Source organism: Nicotiana tabacum, chromosome 12, assembly GCF_000715075.1.
Source record: "Nicotiana tabacum cultivar K326 chromosome 12, ASM71507v2, whole genome shotgun sequence".
NCBI lineage: Eukaryota > Viridiplantae > Streptophyta > Magnoliopsida > Solanales > Solanaceae > Nicotiana > Nicotiana tabacum.
The window spans coordinates 130,989,961-131,011,382 of NC_134091.1; the positions used below are offsets into that span (position 1 = coordinate 130,989,961).

Below are 21,422 nucleotides of genomic sequence, written 5' to 3' on the forward strand. Positions count from 1 at the left end.
TCGTCAGGACCAGTGCCACATACAAGAATGTTTTTTGCATGAAAGTTCTTTTCTATGGCCTTTCAATCAGCGTCATTGAATTCCTTCCTCATCTTGGGAATGGCTACAGCTAGGTCGCCAAGATTCTTGGTGGGGACAAAGGGTCCGTCACAGATAACATCTCATAGCTCTAAATCTTCAACCATGATGAAGTCGTGCATCCTAGTCTTACACCATCCATAATACTGTCCACTGAACCTTGGTGGCCTGTAGGTAGACTGACTTTCTTCAAAGTTTGGTGGAGAATCCATGAGGATCCTTTCTAGGTGTTAGCCTGATAGAAAGAACCCGCTCTGATACCAATTGATAGAATTCGAGGGTCCACCAAACTATATAGAGAACCATATTCTCTATTAGTTTTCACAGAACACACGCACACTACACTAGGTAAATGAGACAAAGAAGTTTTACGTGGAAAACTCTCAGCTCACGGGATTAAAAACCACGACCTACCCTTGTAGGATTTTAACTTCACTACTGAACAAACCTTAGATTACAACCTATTGTAACATAGGAATTAACCTCTTAATCCCTCACTAACTTGTAACAACTCTATTACAAGCCATTTTGTAATAACTCTATTATAAAGACTTTACAACTCGACTAACTCTAGCCAAGACACAAACACAAGGGTTTATGATTTACAAAGATTTTCTACACAATGCTTCTAACTAAACTAAGTAGGAATTACAAGTAAGGAACTTTAACAAAGGTGCAACACAACTAAGTACATGTAATGACTCAATACATGAAAATGATCCTTCGTTATGTTGTTCTTTGTTCTTGATGCCCTTGAGAATCACTTGCAAGATTGGCACAGACTTGAGAGAAAATGCTTGATCGATTCTTGAATGTGCAAGTGTTTTGTTTTACCTTTGCTTGATGTAAATAACCCATTTGTGACATCACTTGAATGATGTAGGCAAGTTAGGTAAAGGGCATTCCCCATAAAGTTGATTGTTGCATTGTTTTTGCATTGTTACGTGTACAGGCAGCAACTTTACAGCTGTGGGGAGTTGACTTGTACAGTCACCAATGGGAACTGGTGGCCATCTGTTCCCTCTGTTGTTCCTTTGAATCTGAAGAGTTGAACCACATCCCCAAACCGAGACTTGTTTTTATTTAAGTACTTGAGGATGTGTAACATGTTTCTTATCTGGTTCTTATCAAAAAGTTTGTTAGATCATCAAAATAGAACAGAGATACGTATAACCTATCAAAAAATATCTTTTTCTTCTTTCTTTTTTCAAATTTACGTGAACTTTACATATTAAAAAAAGAAGAAGATATGTTTGTCGTAGAAAAGACCAAATGATTAAAAAAGAGTTTCGTTTCTGTGTGCACCATCTCATATTCCATTGTTTAATATGAAAATTTGACGCCCATGTTTAGTTATCCTGTACCGTCGTTACAGGGTGACTCCACACTATACCGCTGGAAAACCACCGAACATTCCGGCAACTATCCCAAATCACCGAAGAAAGACCAATCCTCCTCTTCAATTGGCAAGATGAGAGCCACGTCACTATCAAGCCACGTGGACCCTACCACCGACGACGTGCTCTCGGTGAATATGGACCCCACATCCGAGAACCAATCCAATTCTTTAGTGATCTCTGGGAAGTCGTGGAAGACAGCCAATTGATCTTATGGAGTAGTTGCGGAAACATTAGTGTCTGTGGTGACGGTGTTGGTGGTGGGGGTGGCAGTGTGGCGGTGTATAGGGGCGGCAGCAGAGGCGGAGGGAAGAGAGTGGTTGTGGTCGGAAGAGTAGGTGATAAGGAGCACAGTGGGGTCACGGTGGCTACGATCTACTAGTGTTTTGGCTGGACAACCTTTTGAGCTGCTACATCGGTAATATGCCCTGCATGCAACAATTACTTGCAATAATATTAAAAGTGTTATAAAATAAGGACTGTAAAGTAAAGAAATCGAAGACAAGAATAGAGGGAGATTGATATTTTTATTCAACTTCAAACTCATGTGCATAATGAACTGAAAATTCCTCTATTTATAGAAGAAAGGAAGCAGCTGCGAGGCTTTTCAGGAAGCAGCTGCAAGGCTTTTATTTAGCTGCTTGTAAGTTGTCTGTGTGAGCTGCTTGCAACCTGCCTGTTTAATAAAAAGCTGCTGCAAATCATTTCATTCAGCTGCTTGCAACCTGCCTGCATCAGCTGCTTGTAGATAAACTGCAACAGAGTACTAAATGGATAATCTTCTTCAGGAAGATCATCTATAGCGGAGTAATAAATGGACATCCACAATATAATTATTTTTATAGCACTCCCCCTCGGATGTTCATTAAAAGATAATGTGCTTTATTAAAATCTTACTACGAAAAAAATCCCTGTGGGAAAAAATCCTAATGAAAAAAAAGAGTACACATATTTAGTAATACGCATTGCTAGCTGCCTCATTAAAAACCTTTTAAGGAAAACCCTGTGGGGGAAAAAACCTTAGTAAGGAAAAAAGAGTACATCGCGTATTTTACTCCCCCTAATGAAAATCTTATTTTAAATATTTAAGTCTCCGCATTCCAATCTTGTATAACATCTTCTCAAAAGTTGAAGTTGGTAAAGATTTAGTGAATAAATCTGCCAGATTGTCACTTGAACTGATTTGTTGCACATCAATGTCACCATTTTTCTGAAGATCGTGTGTGTAGAATAATTTTGGTGAAATGTGCTTCGTTCTATCTTCTTTTATAAATTCTCCCTTCAATTGGGCTATGCATGCAGCATTGTCTTCGTATAAAATTGTGGGTCTTTTCTCACATTCCAAATCATATTTTTCTCGAATAAAATGAATCATTGATCTCAACCATACGCATTCCCTACTTGCTCCATGAATAGCTATTATTTCAGCATGATTTGAAGAATTAGCAGCAATAGATTGCTTTGTGGAGCGCCATGATATGATAGTACCACCACATGTAAAAACGTACCCGATTTGAGATCTAGCTTTATGGGGTCAGATAAATAACCTGCATCTGCATAACCAACAAGATCTGCACTATCTTTGTTAGCATAAAATAAACTCATATCAAGAGTTCCCTTTAAATATCGTAATATATGCTTAATCCTGTTCCAATGTCTCCGTGTAGGAGAAGAACTATATCTTGCCAGTAAATTAATAGAAAATGCTATGTCAGGCCTTGTAGCATTATCAAGATACATTAGTGCACCAATTGCACTGAGATAGGGTGTTTCAGGACCAAGAAGTTTCTCATCCTCTTCTGGAGGTCGGAACGGGTCCTTATTCACTTCAAGTGATCGAACAACTATTGGTGTACTCAATGGGTGCGCTTTGTCCATGTAAAAGCGTTTTAAGACCCTTTTTGTATAGGCAGATTGATGCATAAAGATCCTGTTTGCTAAATGTTCAATTTGCAGTCCAAGACAAAGCTTTGTCTTTCCAAGATCTTTCATCACAAATTCTTTCTTAAGATATCCAATTGCCTTTTGGAGCTTTCCAAAGAGATTTATGTCATCAACATAAACATGTATAACAAATTCTGATGACATTTTCATTATAAAAATACATGGACAAATAACATCACTTACGTAACTTTCTTTTAGCAAATATGCTCTGAGACGATTATACCATATGCGCCCGGATTCCTTTAAAACGCACAAAGACCTTTGTAATCTTATCGAATACATTTCTCGAGACTTTGAACTATATGCTTCAGGCATTTTAAATCCTTCAGGGATCTTCATATGGATTTAATCAAATGAGTCATATAGGTTATGACTTGTATCTAAATGGCATGACATCTTCAAGTGTCTAGATTGCTGGTTCTGATCCTCACAATCTTTTACAATATTGTGCACTATATTGTATCAGATATATCGTCGACGATCATTTCATATCGGTTCGCAAGCGACATAACTTGTTGAGATCTCATCACTTTCTTTATTTTCAGGTACCTGAACTTCTTCTAGAGTTTCATAAAATGTTATATTGTGGGCTCTTCTAGAGCTCATTTCCTCCTCATTATGATCATTTGCTCCTATCCTTTTCAAGGATTGTTACCTTTGGAACCGATCGGTTTACTACGCTTCATGCGTGCAGTAAACTTTACCCTTCACGAGTTTTAATTTTAATATGAGCATTTGCAGCTGAAATATGATATTTAATTTTGGATCAGCAAATGCTTCTGGCATTTGACTTGAACTATCTTCTAGGCGAGGATCATATTAATGATAATTCGATTCATATAGCATATTTTCAGCTGTTTATTTCATCCCCCAAATGTTAGAAAAACTAACTCATATCCCCAATCTTCTTTGGGAAACATATCTTTGTGCATTATGGTAGAGAAATTAATCATATACCACACATCAAAAGTTATTAGATAATAAAAATATTTGGTTTCTGATCCTAAACCAATTGAGAGGGGAGAACTTATCATATTTTATTGGTCTAACACTTGTATGCAATTTAGAAAATCTTAGACCAACACATGAGGCTTTGTTATCATAAGCAATAGTTTAGCCATTAATATGAGGTATTCAATGCTAAATTAGCTTGGATATAAACCAGCATTATCAAGATGAACTATCTTGATTTCATAATCTGAAAATTATGCTCTTAATTGAGAAAGACAATTTCAAATGTCAAACTACATGTTGACAATAAACATATATGTAACCATCTTATATATGCATCTATAAGTGGTTCACATGATAGGTGAATGAGCCCATAATCACCTTTTATATATTTCAGAATTCGGGGATTTTAGTCCCAACTTTAGTTGGTATAATCAAGTTATTATGAGAACAAGCAACACAAGAGAATTATTGAAGAATCTTCTAGTTCTTCAGTATATGCTTATCTGAATTCTCAAATAGCTCATTTAAAAATGACAAATGAAAACTTCAGTTTATCATGGTATGTGTTATCTCTAAGTAAACTTCTGGTTTACTATAGCATAAACTTTTGCATCAGTAAACTTCTGATTTACTGTGATACATGAAGTAGTACAAATTTGAAGAATAAGGCGGGTAACTTCTCACATACATATTTACCCCATATGATTGTGGAAACATGAAAATTTTCAATCTTTTAATCATTTGTAGTCTCAATATGATAGCCATTTGTATTAGTAAACTTCAGGTTTACTACAACATATGTTATGACCATAATCATATAATATGAATGACATATTTGTATATAAGCTCTTCGAGAGCCTTCCTTTATTATCCACAATCTAATATTTATCAGACACCACTGGTGTCATGTGTCTTCTAGACAAACAATTAGCTCTTCAGGAGTTGTTAATATATTTTGTATTATCAAATATAGCTCAGACACTTCTGGTATCATGAGAGAAAATCATAATCAAATGAACAATATAAAACTAATTCTAAATTTATAAATGACAAAAATTAAGAATTTTAATATTTCTACCACTAACTTTGTGACAAATATCTCCTTCAAGGAGAAATATCATTAACATCTGAATATTTTGTATCAATATGACAACCACATAGTCATTGCATCTTTTAAGGAAAGATACACGAGTTGTTATTTCCTTCGGGGAACTCAATAATGATTTTGCCTTAGAATGATACTTAATAAAATTATCCAAGATGTTTTACGTATAACAGGTACGTGCGACAATGATCTTTATGCCAGGAAAATAATATTTATATCATCTCTTATTCTAGCTCTTCCGGAGGTGAGTTGTGGTATTTCTTCATTCACCACAGGGAATGAAAATGTGCTTCAAAAATAACTTTGAATAGCTCATTATTTTATTTACGCACAGAAAGACACACTTTCATAATATTTTCCTGCTTCGAGAAAAAAATTCAATTGTGTTACTTCTTCAAGAACAAATTGAAATACGAAAAATTGAGTACATATTCTCTCAATCATATTACCTCTTCTGGAGGTGAATTATAATATACTAACATCAAGAGCACGTTCATATTTACGACTTTATTAATATTATCACATTCACTTCAGGGAATGGATTAATATTTATCAAAAATTCTCATTCTTTAGGAAATCGAATATAATTATCTGAACGCGCATTAATTACATCAATTGTGATGCTTCAACCTCTTTTAAAACATTACTACTTCATGAGCAAATCGAGGCATGCATGTAATATAGAGAATATTTCTCTAACTTATCTTTAATTGTAACCGTAGAAAGCCTAAATTATCACTTCTGGTGGTCATAGGCATAGACCACTTCTGGTTGTTAACAAAATTTAGTTACAATGAGATATACGAAACATAACCACTTTTGGTGGTTGTATATTTCTTGCAAACTCTGCTGGAGTTTAAGTGGATCTAATAATGTTATGCACTTTATAATCCTTTATTAAGATAATAAGGATGAAAACAAACACCAAAATAGGTACTGTATACGTAACGTATAACCAAGCAAGCGATGATAAAATATATTAAAATATAAGCAAAAGGCTCAAATTAAATTACACAAATTTGACCACTCCAGATGTAAGTGATATCTACATCACTACTGCCAATAAGAAAAACTCACCACCTCAAGGATATAATATGCCTTATGATGCTAGGAATAAACAAGATCTAACCACGAACGTAAGAGCGCCGCCTTACATCGGAGATGAACACTGAAATAGAAATTAAATTCGAAGTAAGTGCTCAGTTGGTTAGAGCATCGTGCTGATAACGTGTTATAAAATAAAGACTGTAAAGTAAAGAAACCGAAGACAAGTATAGAGGGAGATTGATATTTTTATTCAACTTCAAACTCATGTACATAATGAACTGAAAATTCCTCTATTTATAGAAGAAAGGAAGCAGCTGCGAGGCGTTTCAGGAAGCAGCTGCAAGGCTTTTCTTTAGCTGCTTGTAAGTTGTCTGTATGAGCTACTTGCAACCTGCCTGTTTAATAAGAAGTTGCTGCAAATTATTTCATTGAGCTTCGTGCAACCTGCCTGCATCAGCTGCTTGTAGATCAACTTCAACAGAGTACTAAATGGATAATCTTTTTCTGGAAGTAATAAATGGACATCCACAATATAATTATTTTCATAACAAAAAGGAGATAAATGTGGATTGACGAACATATACTAAAAATAAATAAATAAATATATATATATATATATATATATATATATATATATATATATATATATATATATATATATATATATATATATATATATATGGAGGTCACGGGATTCGAATCGTGGAAACAACCTCTTGCAAAAATGTAGGGTAAGGCTGTGTACAATAGACCTCTGTGGTCCGACCCTTCCCTGGACCCTACAATCCATGCACATATAACTTAAATTCATAATAACGTGAAATGAAAATCATATACGACTAGAGTTCAAATTCCATCAAAATAAAAACTATCGAGCAATTTTATCTATATGTCTAAATGTCACGGTTGATAAAATTATCTAATACCTAACAAGTAAACTGAGAACTTAAATCTTAGATCTGTCTCTAAATTTAATAATAGAACTATGTCAATAATGGATCCTTCTTATAGGGACATCCACATTAACCATTATTGCAAAGAGATTGAAAGTATATTCCTTGATTAGGAAAGCAAGTTCATGATTTTAACCATTGAGTTGGAGGATAATTATATTCAATAGTACTACTTCCTATTCAGATTTTATTATTTTAACAAATTGAATTTGTTTTAAAATATTTGACATTTAAAAGTATAAATTAATCATTTATTTATTTTTCCAAATTTACTCGTACCATTTCAATTAATGAAGTGTTAATTAAGCGATATGTTTAAAGAAAGATATATAAAGAATAGTTTAGTCAAATACTTTTGTATTGAGATTATTGAATATACTTTTTAAAAGGTATTCAATTCTTAAAAGACAAATAATGGATAGAATGAACTATTCTTTTTATGATAATGAGCACAAAAGTAATTTAGATGTCAATTTATTTATTTATAATTATATCTAATTCGAATAGGATGCTTTGGTGACTTAACAAGAGATCTATGAAGGCTTATCCCCATACGAAATAACAAACCAGGTGTAGATGGATATAATGCTTACTAGGTGTAGATAGATATAATGCTTACTTCTTCAAGAAAGTATGGTCAATAGTGAAAGCAGAAATAGTGGAAGCTATAAAGGAATTCTTCAAAACTTGAAAATTGTGTAAGGCAATAAACTGTACCGTCATTACTCTGATCCCAAAGACTAACAATACTTTAGTTAAAGAGTATAGACCTATTGCTTGTTGTATTGTCCTATACAAATTGATTGCTAAAATATTAGCTTCCAGATTGCAAGGTGTGGTACCAAACATCATTTGTGAAGCCCAGACAGGTTTTATCCCAGACAGAAAAATAGAAGACAATATCATCCTTGCTCACGAGCTTATCAAATCTTACACAAGGAAGAATGTATCTCCCAGATGCATGATTAAAATCGATGTGCAAAGCATATGACTCTGTATAATGGCCATTTCTGAGGCAGGTTCTTGTAAAGCTAGGCTTTCCGGAGCAGTTTATTACATAGGTAAATGAGTGTGTCCAAACAGTAAACTATATTGTGATGATTAATGGTGAGCCAAGTGAACCTTTCAATGCAGCAAGAGGTCTTCGACAAGGAGACCCAATGTCTCCTTTTTTGTTTGCAATTGCTTTGGAGTATTTAAGAAGAAAGCTCAATGAGTTGAAAGATAATAGATCATCTCAGTTTCATCCAAGGTGTGCAAAACTAGAAATTACACATCTACAACTGATTGACTGGCGACTTGGGGATTAACAGTTGATCCTACTTGTATAGTATGTCAGAATCAAGTGGAAACAAGGGATCATCTTTTTACTGAGTGTGACTTTACTAAGTCTATATGGAGCAAAATGCATCAATGGCTATAAAGAAAGAGGATATCAGTGCAGACTTGGAACCACTACCTCCCCAATCTTCTTAAGTATTTCAAAAGGTCCAATATACCTAGGACTCAACTTGCCCTTCTTTTCAAACTTCATAACACCCTTCATAGGCGAAACTCGGAGTCTCCTACCATGTAAGCAACAGCATGGACCTTCCGGTCGACATAACTCTTCTGTCTAGACTGCGCCGTGCGAAGTCGTTCATGAATCAATTTAACCTTTTCCAAAGCATCCTAAGCTAAATCAGTACCTAATAGCCTAGCCTCACCCGACTCAAACCATGCCCAGGGAAGATCCATCCCAGATATATATATCAACTGCGCTCACTCTGAGGGGTGAAGACTCCTGAGGGCCTCATTCAGCCCAAGTGCTATAATATCCATATCCAGGCATAAATAAATAAACAAAACTATCACTCAAAATCTCCAGTCTCTCGGGCTCTCAATGACATGAAAATCAACCCGATATGATGATATGAAGTGTCAATGAATGACAACAGAGATTGAGAAATGATATGCAAGTGATAAATATGACTGAGTATAAAATTATAAATTTAAACAAATAATTCAACATCAATACGACCCATAAGGGTCCCGAAATATATCGAGTGTAGCCTAAACATGATCTTTAATATGAGTCCCAGCTCAATTTTCCTAACATGTGGAGGTTATGCGGATAATGACATTTATTCAACTATGCAACTCCACAGAATTAATTTAATTCACAATTTCCATGATGCACACCCACACGCATGTCGCCTAGCGTGTACGTCATCTCCAAACAATTCATACAACATGAAATTCAGGGATTTGTACTCTCAGAACCAAGTTTAGAAGTGTTACTTACCTCAAATCGTGTAATTCTTTACTCCGCTATGCTCTTGCGTCATGAATTGGTCTCTGGAAGCCTCGTATCTAGCCACGAATAATCCGATTCAGTCAATACAAATTATAGGAATTAATTCCATATAAAAATATAAATTTTCCAAAAAAAAACCCAAAATTTTACTCAAAACTTGCTCGTGGGGCCCACGGATCGAAACCCGACAAAAGTTACAAAATCTGAAAGCTCATTCAATCACGAGTCTAACCATACCAATTTTACCTAAATCTGACCTCAACTCGACCTCCAAATCTCAAATTCTTATTTTGAAATTCCTAGGCCCAAATCCTCTAATTTCACCTCAAAATCATGTAATCTAGTCGAAATACTCAATGATAATCTAATATTATTGACTAACAATGATAACAAGTGACTCACTCAAGATTTTCTGTGAATTCTCTCTGAAAAATCGCCCAAAAACGTGCTTGAAATGTCAAAAATGACAAAACTGTCGGAACTCCTCTGTTTTGTGCACTGCCCAGTGCTTTCGCACCTGCGGCTCCCTTTCTCACTTCTGTGAGGCCGCTTCTATGGCTAAATCTCCGCTTCGGCGGAATCCACTTACCCAACTACCTCTGCTTCTATGAGCCTTGGACCGCATCTACGCAATAGCAGGTGCGAAAAATCCCATCGCACCTGCACTCCAGTCCGCATCTGCGCCCATCAGCCTGCTTCTGCGGCCACGCACCTGCGACCTCTTCTCATCTCTCCCTTGGCCGCTTCTGCGATGGTCCTTGCGCACCTGAGGTGTCGCACCTGCGATCAAAGCTTCGCAGGTGCGGTTACAGCAGAAGCAAAAAATTTCAGATTTTCTTAAGTCCTAATTTTCGATCCGTTAACCATACGAAACTCGCCCGAGGCCCTCGGGACCTCAACCAAATATACCAACAAGTCCTAAAACATCATATGAACTTAGTCGAAACCTCAAATCACATCACACAATACTAAAAATACGAATCACACATAGATTCAAGCCTAATGAACTTTGAAACTTCCAAATTCTACAAACGATGCCGGAACATATCAAATCACGTCCAATTGACCTCAAATTTGCGCACAAGTCATAAATGACATAACGGACCTATTCCAATTTTCAGAATCGGATTACGACCCCGATATCAAAAAGTCAACCCCCCGGTCAAACTTCCCAAATATTCAACTTTCGCCATATCAAGCCTAATTCCAGTACGAATTTTCAAATAATTTTTCGGGCACGCTACTAAGTCCAAAATCACCATACGGAGCTATTGGAATCATCAAAATTCTATTTCAAGGTCGTTTACACATAAGTCAATATCCAGTCAACCTTTTCAACTTAAGTTTTCATCTTGGAGACTAAGTGTCTCAATTCCTTTCAAAACCTCACCGGACCCAAATCAATTACCCCAGCAAGTCATTAACCAACTGTAAAGCATAAATTGAGTAGTAAATGGGGGAACAATGTAACAATCCGACCGGTCGTTTTGAGTATCACAACCCCGTTCTCCTATTTATTGCTCAATTTATGCCTTACAATTGGTTTATGACTTATCGGGTTAGTTGGTTTGGGTCTGGAAGGATTTCGGAATGAAATGAGATACTTAGTCTCATAATTGAAAACTTAAGTTAAAATAGTGACCAGATGTCGACTTATGTGTAAACGACCCCGGAATGGAGTTTTGATGATTCCAATAGCTATTTATGGTGATTTTGGATTTAGGAGCGTGTCCGGAAAATTATTTGAAGGTACGTAGTAGAATTTGGCTTGAAATACCGAAAGTTGAATTTTTGGGAAGTTTGACCGGGGGTTGACTTTTTGATATCGGGGGCGGAATCCGATTCTGGAAATTGGAATAGGACCGTAATGTAAAATCTGACTTGTGTGCAAAATTTGAAGTCATTCCGGATTGATTTGATGTGTTTTGGCACAAGATATAGAATTTGAAAGTTCAAAGTTCATAGATTTTTATTTGAGGTACGATTCGACATTTCGAAGTTATTTGATGTGATTTGAGGCCTCGAGTAGGTCCGTGTTATATTTGGTTGAGGTCCCGAGGGGCTTGGGTGTATTTTTGGATCATTGGTTGAGAGATTAATAAAGCTAAGAAATTTGGGAGTTTGGCCATGGTCAATATCGAGTCAAGACGACCTCTTTTTAGTGTTTTGAGTGCGCGAGCAGGTCCGTAGTGTATTTTATGATTGAAATTCATATATGGTTTGTGTCCGGGAGGTTCCGGATGAGTTTCGGGGTGAGTTTTGAGCGAGTCCGGCCATTTCGGCACTCTAATATTGTTCTGGCACTTTTGGGGGCGCGGACCGCGCATTTTGGGCTGAGGCGAAGGGGAGGCGCGAACCGCAGTAGAATTTCGCGGCCGCACTTGGAATTTCGCGGACAACGGCAGAATTCCGCAAACCGCGGCAAAATTTCGCGGACCGCGGTTGGAAGTTCTGCAGATCCGCTGGTCCGACTTCGGAAGCCTATATCTTTTGATCTACAAGGAATTTTGAGATGATTTAAAAACTAAAATTGTAGCCCTTCGTGTCTAGTTTCCAGAAAGATAAAGAATTCATCATTTGGACATTTGTAGAGAAAGTGATCGCCAAAATACTAAAGCCTGGCAGTGCAACCCCAAGATTTTTCACGGACAGCGCTAATTTTTCGCGTCCGCGGGACCTGGGACGCGGTCGCGGTTGGAATTTCGCTGACCGCGAAGTGGGAGATAAGAGGTGTACTATATATCCGAGGTTTAGGGTATTATTTCATATTTTGGACCTAGGGAGCTCAGTTTGTGGTGATTTTTCGTGGGTTTTTTAAAGAAATTCATCGGGGTAAGTGATTCTAACTCGAATTTGGTTAATATACATGAATATATCAATGATTTCATCATCTGATTAGTACTTTGAGGTGAAAATTTGGGAAAAATTGTAAAAACTTCATAAAATAAATTTTCGAGATTTGAACACCGATTCAGAGTCGGATTTGAGTGAAATTAGTATGGTTGAATTCGTAATTGGATGGGTTGTCGGATTTTGTGAGTTTCGTCGGATTCCGAGATGTGGGCCCCACGGGTGATTTTTGGGAGGTAATTTCGGATTTTGTGGAAATATTAGTATTTTGATATGGAATTAAACCCTATAACTTTTTTGGGCTGAATCAAATTAATTGTGACTAGATTCGAGCCGTTTGGAAGTTGATACGCGCATAATGGAATTTTTGGAGCATTGATTAGCTTGGTCGACATGGGATTTGGCTTGTTCGAGGTAAGTAACTCTTCTAATTTTGGAGTTGAGGGTATGAACCCTGAATATAAGTATTATGTGAATTGTTGGGAGGTGACGCACATGCTAGGTGACGGGCGTGTGGGCGTGCACTATAGAAATTGTAACATAATTGTTTATGTAGAATTTTGTAGTTAAATAATCTTGGCATTTTCCATGCGATTTTATGTGTTAAAGAAATTGAGCTGAAAAGTATAATAAAAATCACGTTGAGACTATGTGCTAGTATTATTGGGACCCACAGAGTCATATTGCTGTGAATTATTTATTTTCAATTGAAAATTTATACTCAGTCATATTCATGTCATTACACATCGTATCTCAGTCTCTGTTGTTATTTATTGATACATCATATCATCATTTTGGGACTATTTTTATGGCATTGTGAGCCCATGAGAGAAAGACTAGAGAGATTGATGACTAATTGAGGCCGAGGGCCTGATTGTGAGAATTATTATGTGGATCGGGGTTGCCCGCCTACAGCAGGCCTTATAGGCTTTATTATAGCACGTGAGTTGGTCGTGCAGCACGTGAGTTGTCCGTGCAGATTCGGATATTATTATAGCACATGAGTTGTCCGTGCAGCATGTGAGATGTCCGTGCGGATCCAGATATTATTATAGCACGTGAGTTATCCGTGCAGCACGTGAGTTGTCCGTGCGGATCCAGATATGATATTATAGCACGTGAGTTGTCCGTGCAATACGTGAGTTGCCCGTACTTTTAGCGCTTGGGCTATAGGAGCCCCTCATGAGTCTGTACACAATCCCAGTGAGCGCAGTCGACTATAAACAGGGATCGTGATACACGCCGCAACAGGTATTGTATAGCGCTGAGTGATTGAGTGTGCTGAGCATAGTGAGAGAGAATGTGAGACAGTGAGATTTAGTACTCTGAGAGTGTATGTACATGAGTACAATCTCTGAGATACATTGCATTGACATGCACACATGACATACATGCATAGAGATGTGTTTTCCTCATGTTGTACGGTATCATATTATTCATGATTTCTCACACATGTTGACAGATGGACATAGTGATGCATTTGTTTTACACTGGTTATATGGAAAGAAAATGAGACATTATATTTATTATTGAAAGGATTTTGGAAAAAATTACTATTTTCAAACTTATTCATATTTTGGTAACTTCAATAAACGATTTGGATTTTCACTAATGTACTTGAAAGGCAGAACTATTTTCAGAAGTCACGATTTAACTGAGCATTTATTCTATAAGTTACATCTGGTATTACTTGTTTAATATTGTTATGAACTATTGTTGGTTATGGAAGTTGGACTCTAACCTTGGTACAAGCTCGTCACTACTTTCAACCTAAGGCTAGGTTTGTTACTTACTCAGTACATGGGGTCGGTTGTACTGATACTACACTTCTGCACATTGCGTGCAAATATTGGTTGTGGTTGTTGCTGTGTTCGATGGTTGCCGGATTTAAAGATGTACATGCGTTCCTATTGTAGCTGCCTCTTGTTCATGGTAGCCTTAGATTTATAACAGCTTTGTTTATGTACTATTCAAATAGACTATGTATTTATTTCACTTTCGTTTGTAAACTCTAATCTTAGAAGCTCATGATTTGTACTACCGGTTCTTGGGGATTGTATAAGATTAAGACCTTTATTTACTTAAATTGCTTTAATAATCATTATTGGAATGGGATATTTGGTAATTGACTTACTTAACGGGTTGGGTTAGGTTCCATCACGACTAGTTGGATTTTGGGTCGTGACAAACGGAGTTGTAATACTCAAAACGACCGGCCAAGTCGTTACATCCTCCCCCTCTTAAATAAACGTTCGTCCTCGAAAGACTTTAGAATCATACCTGGAGCCTCAAATAGGTATGGATATTTGCTCTGCATCTCCCGCTCAGTCTCCCAAGTAGCTTCTTCGACTGGCTGGCCTCTCCCTTGTACTTTTCTGAAGCCATGTTCTTTGATCTCAACTTTCGAATCTGCCAGTCTAAAATGGCCACCGGCTCCACATCATAGGTCAAACTACCATCCAACTACACTGTGCTGAAATCCAAAACATGAGACGGATCTTTGACATACTTCCGGAGCATGGATACATGAAACACTGGATGAGCACCCGATAGGTTAGGTGGCAATGCAAGTTCATAAGCTACCTCCCCAATCTTCTTAAGTATTTCAAAAGGTCCAATATACCTAGGACTCAACTTGCCCTTCTTTTCAAACTTCATAACACCCTTCATAGGCGAAACTCGGAGTCTCCTACCATGTAAGCAACAGCATGGACCTTCCGGTCGGCATAACTCTTCTGTCTAGACTGCGCCGTACGAAGTCATTCCTGAATCAATTTAACCTTTTCCAAAGCATCCTAAGCTAAATCAGTACCTAATAGCCTAGCCTCACCCGACTCAAACCATGCCCAGGGAAGATCCATCCCAGATATATATATCAACTGCGCTCACTCTGAGGGGTGAAGACTCCTGAGGGCCTCATTCAGCCCAAGTGCTATAATATCCATATCCAGGCATAAATAAATAAACAAAACTATCACTCAAAATCTCCAGTCTCTCGGGCTCTCAATGACATGAAAATCAACCCGATATGATGATATGAAGTGTCAATGAATGACAACAGAGATTGAGAAATGATATGCAAGTGATAAATATGACTGAGTATAAAATTATAAATTTAAACAAATAATTCAACATCAATACGACCCATAAGGGTCCCGAAATATATCGAGTGTAGCCTAAACATGATCTTTAATATGAGTCCCAGCTCAATTTTCCTAACATGTGGAGGTTATGCGGATAATGACATTTATTCAACTATGCAACTCCACAGAATTAATTTAATTTACAATTTCCATGATGCACACCCACACGCATGTCGCCTAGCATGTACGTCATCTCCAAACAATTCATACAACACGAAATTCAGGGATTTGTACTCTCAGAACCAAGTTTAGAAGTGTTACTTACCTCAAATCGTGTAATTCTTTACTCCGCTATGCTCTTGCGTCATGAATTGGTCTCTGGAAGCCTCGTATCTAGCCACGAATAATCCGATTCAGTCAATACAAATTATAAGAATTAATTCCATATAAAAATATAAATTTTCCAAAAAAAAACCCAAAATTTTACCCAAAACTTGCTCGTGGGGCCCACGGTTCGGAATCCGATAAAAGTTACAAAATCTGAAAGCTCATTCAACCACGAGTCTAACCATACCAATTTTACCTAAATCTGACCTCAACTCGACCTCCAAATCTCAAATTCTTATTTTGAAATCCCTAGGCCCAAATCCTCTAATTTCACCTCAAAATCATGTAATCTAGTCGAAATACTCAATGATAATCTAATATTATTGACTAACAATGATAACAAGTGACTTACTCAAGATTTTTCGTGAATTCTCTCTGAAAAATCGCCCAAAAACGTGCTTGAAATGTCAAAAATGACAAAACTGTCGGAACTCCTCTGTTTTGTGCACTGCCCAGTGCTTTCGCACCTGCGGCTCCCTTTCTCGCTTCTGCGAGGACGCTTCTATGGCTAAATCTCCGCTTTGGCGGAATCCACTTACCCAACTGCCTCCTCTTCTACGAGCCTTGGACCGCATCTGCGCAATCACAGGTGCGGAAAATCCCATCGCAGCTGCGCTCCAATCTGCATCTGTGCCCATCAGGCCGCTTCTGCGGCCACGCAGGTGCGGCACAATCTTCGCACCTGCGACCCCTGCTCACCTCTCCCTTGGCCGCTTTTGTGATGGTCCTTTCATACCTGCAGTGTAGCACCTGCGATCAAAGCTTCACAGGTGCGGTTACAGCAGAAGCAAAATTTTTAGATTTTCCTAAGTCCAGTTTTTGATCCGTTAACTATTTGAAACTAGTCTCAAGGCCCCCAAGACCTCAACCAAATATACCAACAAGTCCTAAAATATCATACGAACTTAGTCGAAACCTCAAATCATATCACACAACGCTAAAAACACGAATCACACATAGATTCAAGCCTAATGAACTTTGAAACGTCCAATTTCTACAAATGACGCCGGAACCTATCAAGTCACGTCCGATTGACCTCAAATTTTGCACATAAGTCATAAATGACATAACTGACCTATTTCAATTTCTAGAATCGGATTCTGATCCCGATATCAAAAAGTCAACTCCCCGGTCAAACTTCCAAGCTTATATTTATATTTTAGCCATTCCAAGCTTAATTAAACTACGGACTTTCAAATAATTTTTCGGACATGCTCCAAAGTCCAAAATCACCATACGGAGCTATTGGAATCATCAAAACTCTATTCTGGGGTCGTTTACACATAAGTCAACATCCGGTCAATTTTTTCAACTTAAGTTTTCATCTTGGAGACTAAGTGTCTCAATTCATTTCAAAACCTCACCGGACCCGAACCAATTACCCCGGCAAGTCATACAATAACTGTAAAGCATAAATTGAGCAGTAAATGGGGGAATGAGACTGTAATACTCAAAATGACCGGCCGGGACGTTACACATATATTCCATATAATGAATGGAAATAGGTTTTGCCATGAGATATGTTTGTTGGAGTGTATAGATCAGAGTTTACTGATAGGTAGTATTTAGATAGCTAGTTGTGTTTGCTTAGCTATGGCTTTGTATAGATTCAAAGGTGATTAATACAAAAATTTAGTTACCCAAAAAAAAAAAAACTAGGATGATTTGAAAGCTCTTACACCCGTGAATTCGTCCCTGTTCTAGTGTTCTTCACTTACTTAATGTTACTTTGCGTGCATGCTTAGCAAGGAATAACTAGTAGAGGTAGATGGAGTATATAATATAGTCGTCAATCGTTTAAATTAAAAATAGTCGGTGAATGTATAATATGTGTATATTCATATAATATATTTATTACTGTATAAGTAAACTATGAATCCGATTAGCTATTTTTGTGTAAAGATTCCTATTTTTGTATGGAGGTGTTTTTGACATTTGTGTGTGTAACAAATACTAAAATTTTAAATGTTCAAACTCATAATTTCAAAAGTATAATAGCTTTGATGATAATAACTTAAAATATTAAACTTATCAAATTTAAAATTTAAATTCGCAGGAAATTGAAGTTGCAACTTGCAACATAACTGTTCCAGCCACTAGATTCAATTTAATGTGGTCTTGATCTATACAATCTATTTATTCATTAGATAGTTCTGATGAGCCTTAGCTTGGCTCTCTGAGAATTAGAATCTGAACTTCTTAACCCAACAAAGCCCGGCTAACTGCAAAGATGCCTCTGGATATGCAGTGCCAACTCAAAAAAAGCAATCTGATGCACAAAGCATTACGTATTCGTGCATGGTTCGGGGAAGGATCGCACTCAAAAGGGTGTGATATAGATAGTCTACCCTAATGCAATTGTTAATGACTACTTCCATGACTCCAACCCGTGTCAACTCACAAGCACTCAAATGTTTTTTGAGGCTCTTTTATCATTACTATTTAGTGTTGAGTTCGAATTAAGATTTAACATGGATAATCACTTGTTTACTAGAATGTTAGCAAGTTAAATAGCTTTAAGATTTTCTACTATTCAGCAGAAGGCATATTTAAATTGTACATACGAGTTTGTGGTCTAGTGATCAATAAAATAACATTAAAAAACTTGAGAGATTAGGATTAATAAATCTGAGCGAAATCCCTCCCCCAGTTAAATATTTGTTTCGGTGAAAGATAGAAGGTACTTAAAGAATTATTTGAGGTGCAACCGCAGGAAAAAAGGAAAAAAGAAAAAAGATGGCAGACTAAAACTTCTTACTTGTACCATAATGGCTTAGTGCAAGAATTTGGATATTTTCATTCAGCTTCAAGTGATAATATATTATGAAGAATTTACCTAAATAGCGTGTGTGTATATATATATCAGTGTTTTAAAAGGTATTTTTGGGACTCATCCGGGGCTCGCCCCTGGGCGGGGCACTTGCAAAACGCCATGGGGCTCATGTATGGGGCTTAGTTCTGTAAGGCTTACGCCCCAAGCTCCCGACTGTGTGCCCTAAATACGCCTAACGCCCAACGCTCGGGGCTCGCCTAACAGTTCTAACGCAAATCACGTGTTGAATTTCCTAATTAATATCGTTGACCTTTAAAATTCTTTAACAAATTAATGATAAAAGTTCTATTCATCGATAGAAATATGAAGATTGAGCATAACTCTAATAATGAGACATGATATTGCGAATTTATATCTTCACTTGTTATTGGTCGTGTCTTAGTTCATTTGTTCGTCCTTGTTATACACTTTTATTAATTTGATATCTTAAACTAATTTGTATTTATTCATGAAGGAGTAATATTTTAATTATCGTACTAATAAGATTTTATTAGTTACTTACTTTTAGGAAGGTAAAATGTGGAGTTTGATCATTTTTTTAAAGAAATTATAAGTTTTTAATTATTTGAAAGTTAAAGACGTTATACGTTATTTGTATGCATTAGTTATACTTACGAATCATGCTGGATATTATTCTTCTATGAGTTCCTTTAATTTTCTTTTAATTTTTAACTTTTAATTTATATTTTATTTTTTTGTGTTATTTTATTAATTTACAAATTAAATTTTTTAAAGATCCATGGGGCTTACGCTCCCCCCACCATTCCCTCCGCCTCTAGGCTTACGCATCACCCCATATCAAGTAAAACACTCCGTCTCACGCCCCCGCCTTTTAAAATATTGTTTGTAAGTAGCGTATAATAGATTGTTTGACTAGTTTTTTTTTTTGTGAGGATGGAGCACACGTATATATAGTTTTTTTCAATTTTTATGTAATTTTACCTGTTTATAAATATTTATTGTCATTATATTATTTTATAAAATATTAAAAATTAAATACCTATGGGGCTTACGCCCCGATGAAACATATGTAAAATATCTCGCCTTACGCCCACGCCTTCTAAAACAGTGTTGCTTACTTCGTATGTTGGGGGGGGGGGTATATATATCGAGTATACTAAGTTGGGAAAAAGATCGAGAGCAAGAACATGAATATACCTGGGATAAGGTGATCCTTTAATTGGCTTTTGGCCATACTTTCTCCAAGACCAAGAATCAGACGTAGGATAAACTTCTCCTTTATAACTTCTTGATCCATTGCATTAGCTAATTGGCACTGAAATTACTCTCTTAATTCTTTGCTACTCTCCTACTACAACAATTCAAAGCAGAAGCATTAGGGTAGCCCATGACTGCTATATACAGAGGCGGAGCCAGAATTTGAAGCTTATGGGTTCAAGATTGTAATCATTTTAAGTTACTGGGTTACAAATTAATAATTTGTATATATTCTATGAAATTTTGAAAACAAATATATGGATTGGACCAAAGCGACGAACCCGTACTCAATGGGCTAGCTCCGCCCCGGCTATATATAGTGGAATTTAACAAGTTATTACAAATTAGCATCATCTACCGAAGCAAGAGTTGTGCTCGCCGAATAAATTCGAAGGAGGGGAAGAAAGAACTAATATATTCATTTCCTCAATCCCCACCCCCACCCCCACCCCCAACCACCAGAAGATCAAGAATTTACAAACCTTTTCCTAGTTGATGGCATCCTAATATCAGCTGCTTCATCGCCGGATAAAGGATAATCAGTTGCATTATCTAGCAGTGTCGTACTGAAATCTTCTCTGTATCGTTCCAATTTTATCGGACATTTTTGAAAGAACTCGGTAGAGTCTTCTTGAATGTGAAAAAATAGATCTTTTTGTACCACATCTTCCATGACCAAAAGAGTAAATTTTTAGTTATAGCTATTGCTGAAATCTTGTTCTTGCTTTGCTAGATATTAATTCTTCAGGTTCTAAAATTTATTATTGGAAGAAAATAGGTCTGAATTAAATTGAGTAGATGAGTTTGCCGTCTAAGGAAGAAGGCGAATTGTGAAATTTGTGAAGGTTTGGTTATAAACTTATAATATATGGGAAAGGAAGTCACGTTTACAGATTGGCAAAAGTATACTTTATTAAGGACGTGCGAGCAATTAAAACTTAATAATGTGAGTATGTGACATAAGGTGCCACGTTCATAAGTGGAAAAAGATTTATTAAAAGGGCCCCTACTCTTAAATATAGATAAGCGACGCAATTTTTAATACAGTAATTTATCGAGTTAGCCACTTTAAATTGATGAGTTTAAGTTTTTGATAGTCTAGAAAAATTTTAAATTGCGAAAAAAGTAAGTATAAATGACTTTTCAAAATAATTAAAATTAATAACTTAGGAATAAGAGGATTAATTTGTTACAATATGTAAAATTACAATAATAAAATTAAAAAATTTACACTATAAACATACACACATATATATAACATGAAAGTCAACTACTCA

At 36.6% G+C, this 21,422-nt stretch overlaps 1 pseudogene; it reads right to left on the bottom strand.

The window, feature by feature from the left end:
• Positions 1–1,431: 1,431 nt before the first annotated feature.
• Positions 1,432–20,818, bottom strand: LOC107780975 (putative WRKY transcription factor 69; annotated as a pseudogene).
• Between the last annotated feature and the right edge of the window lie 604 nt (positions 20,819–21,422).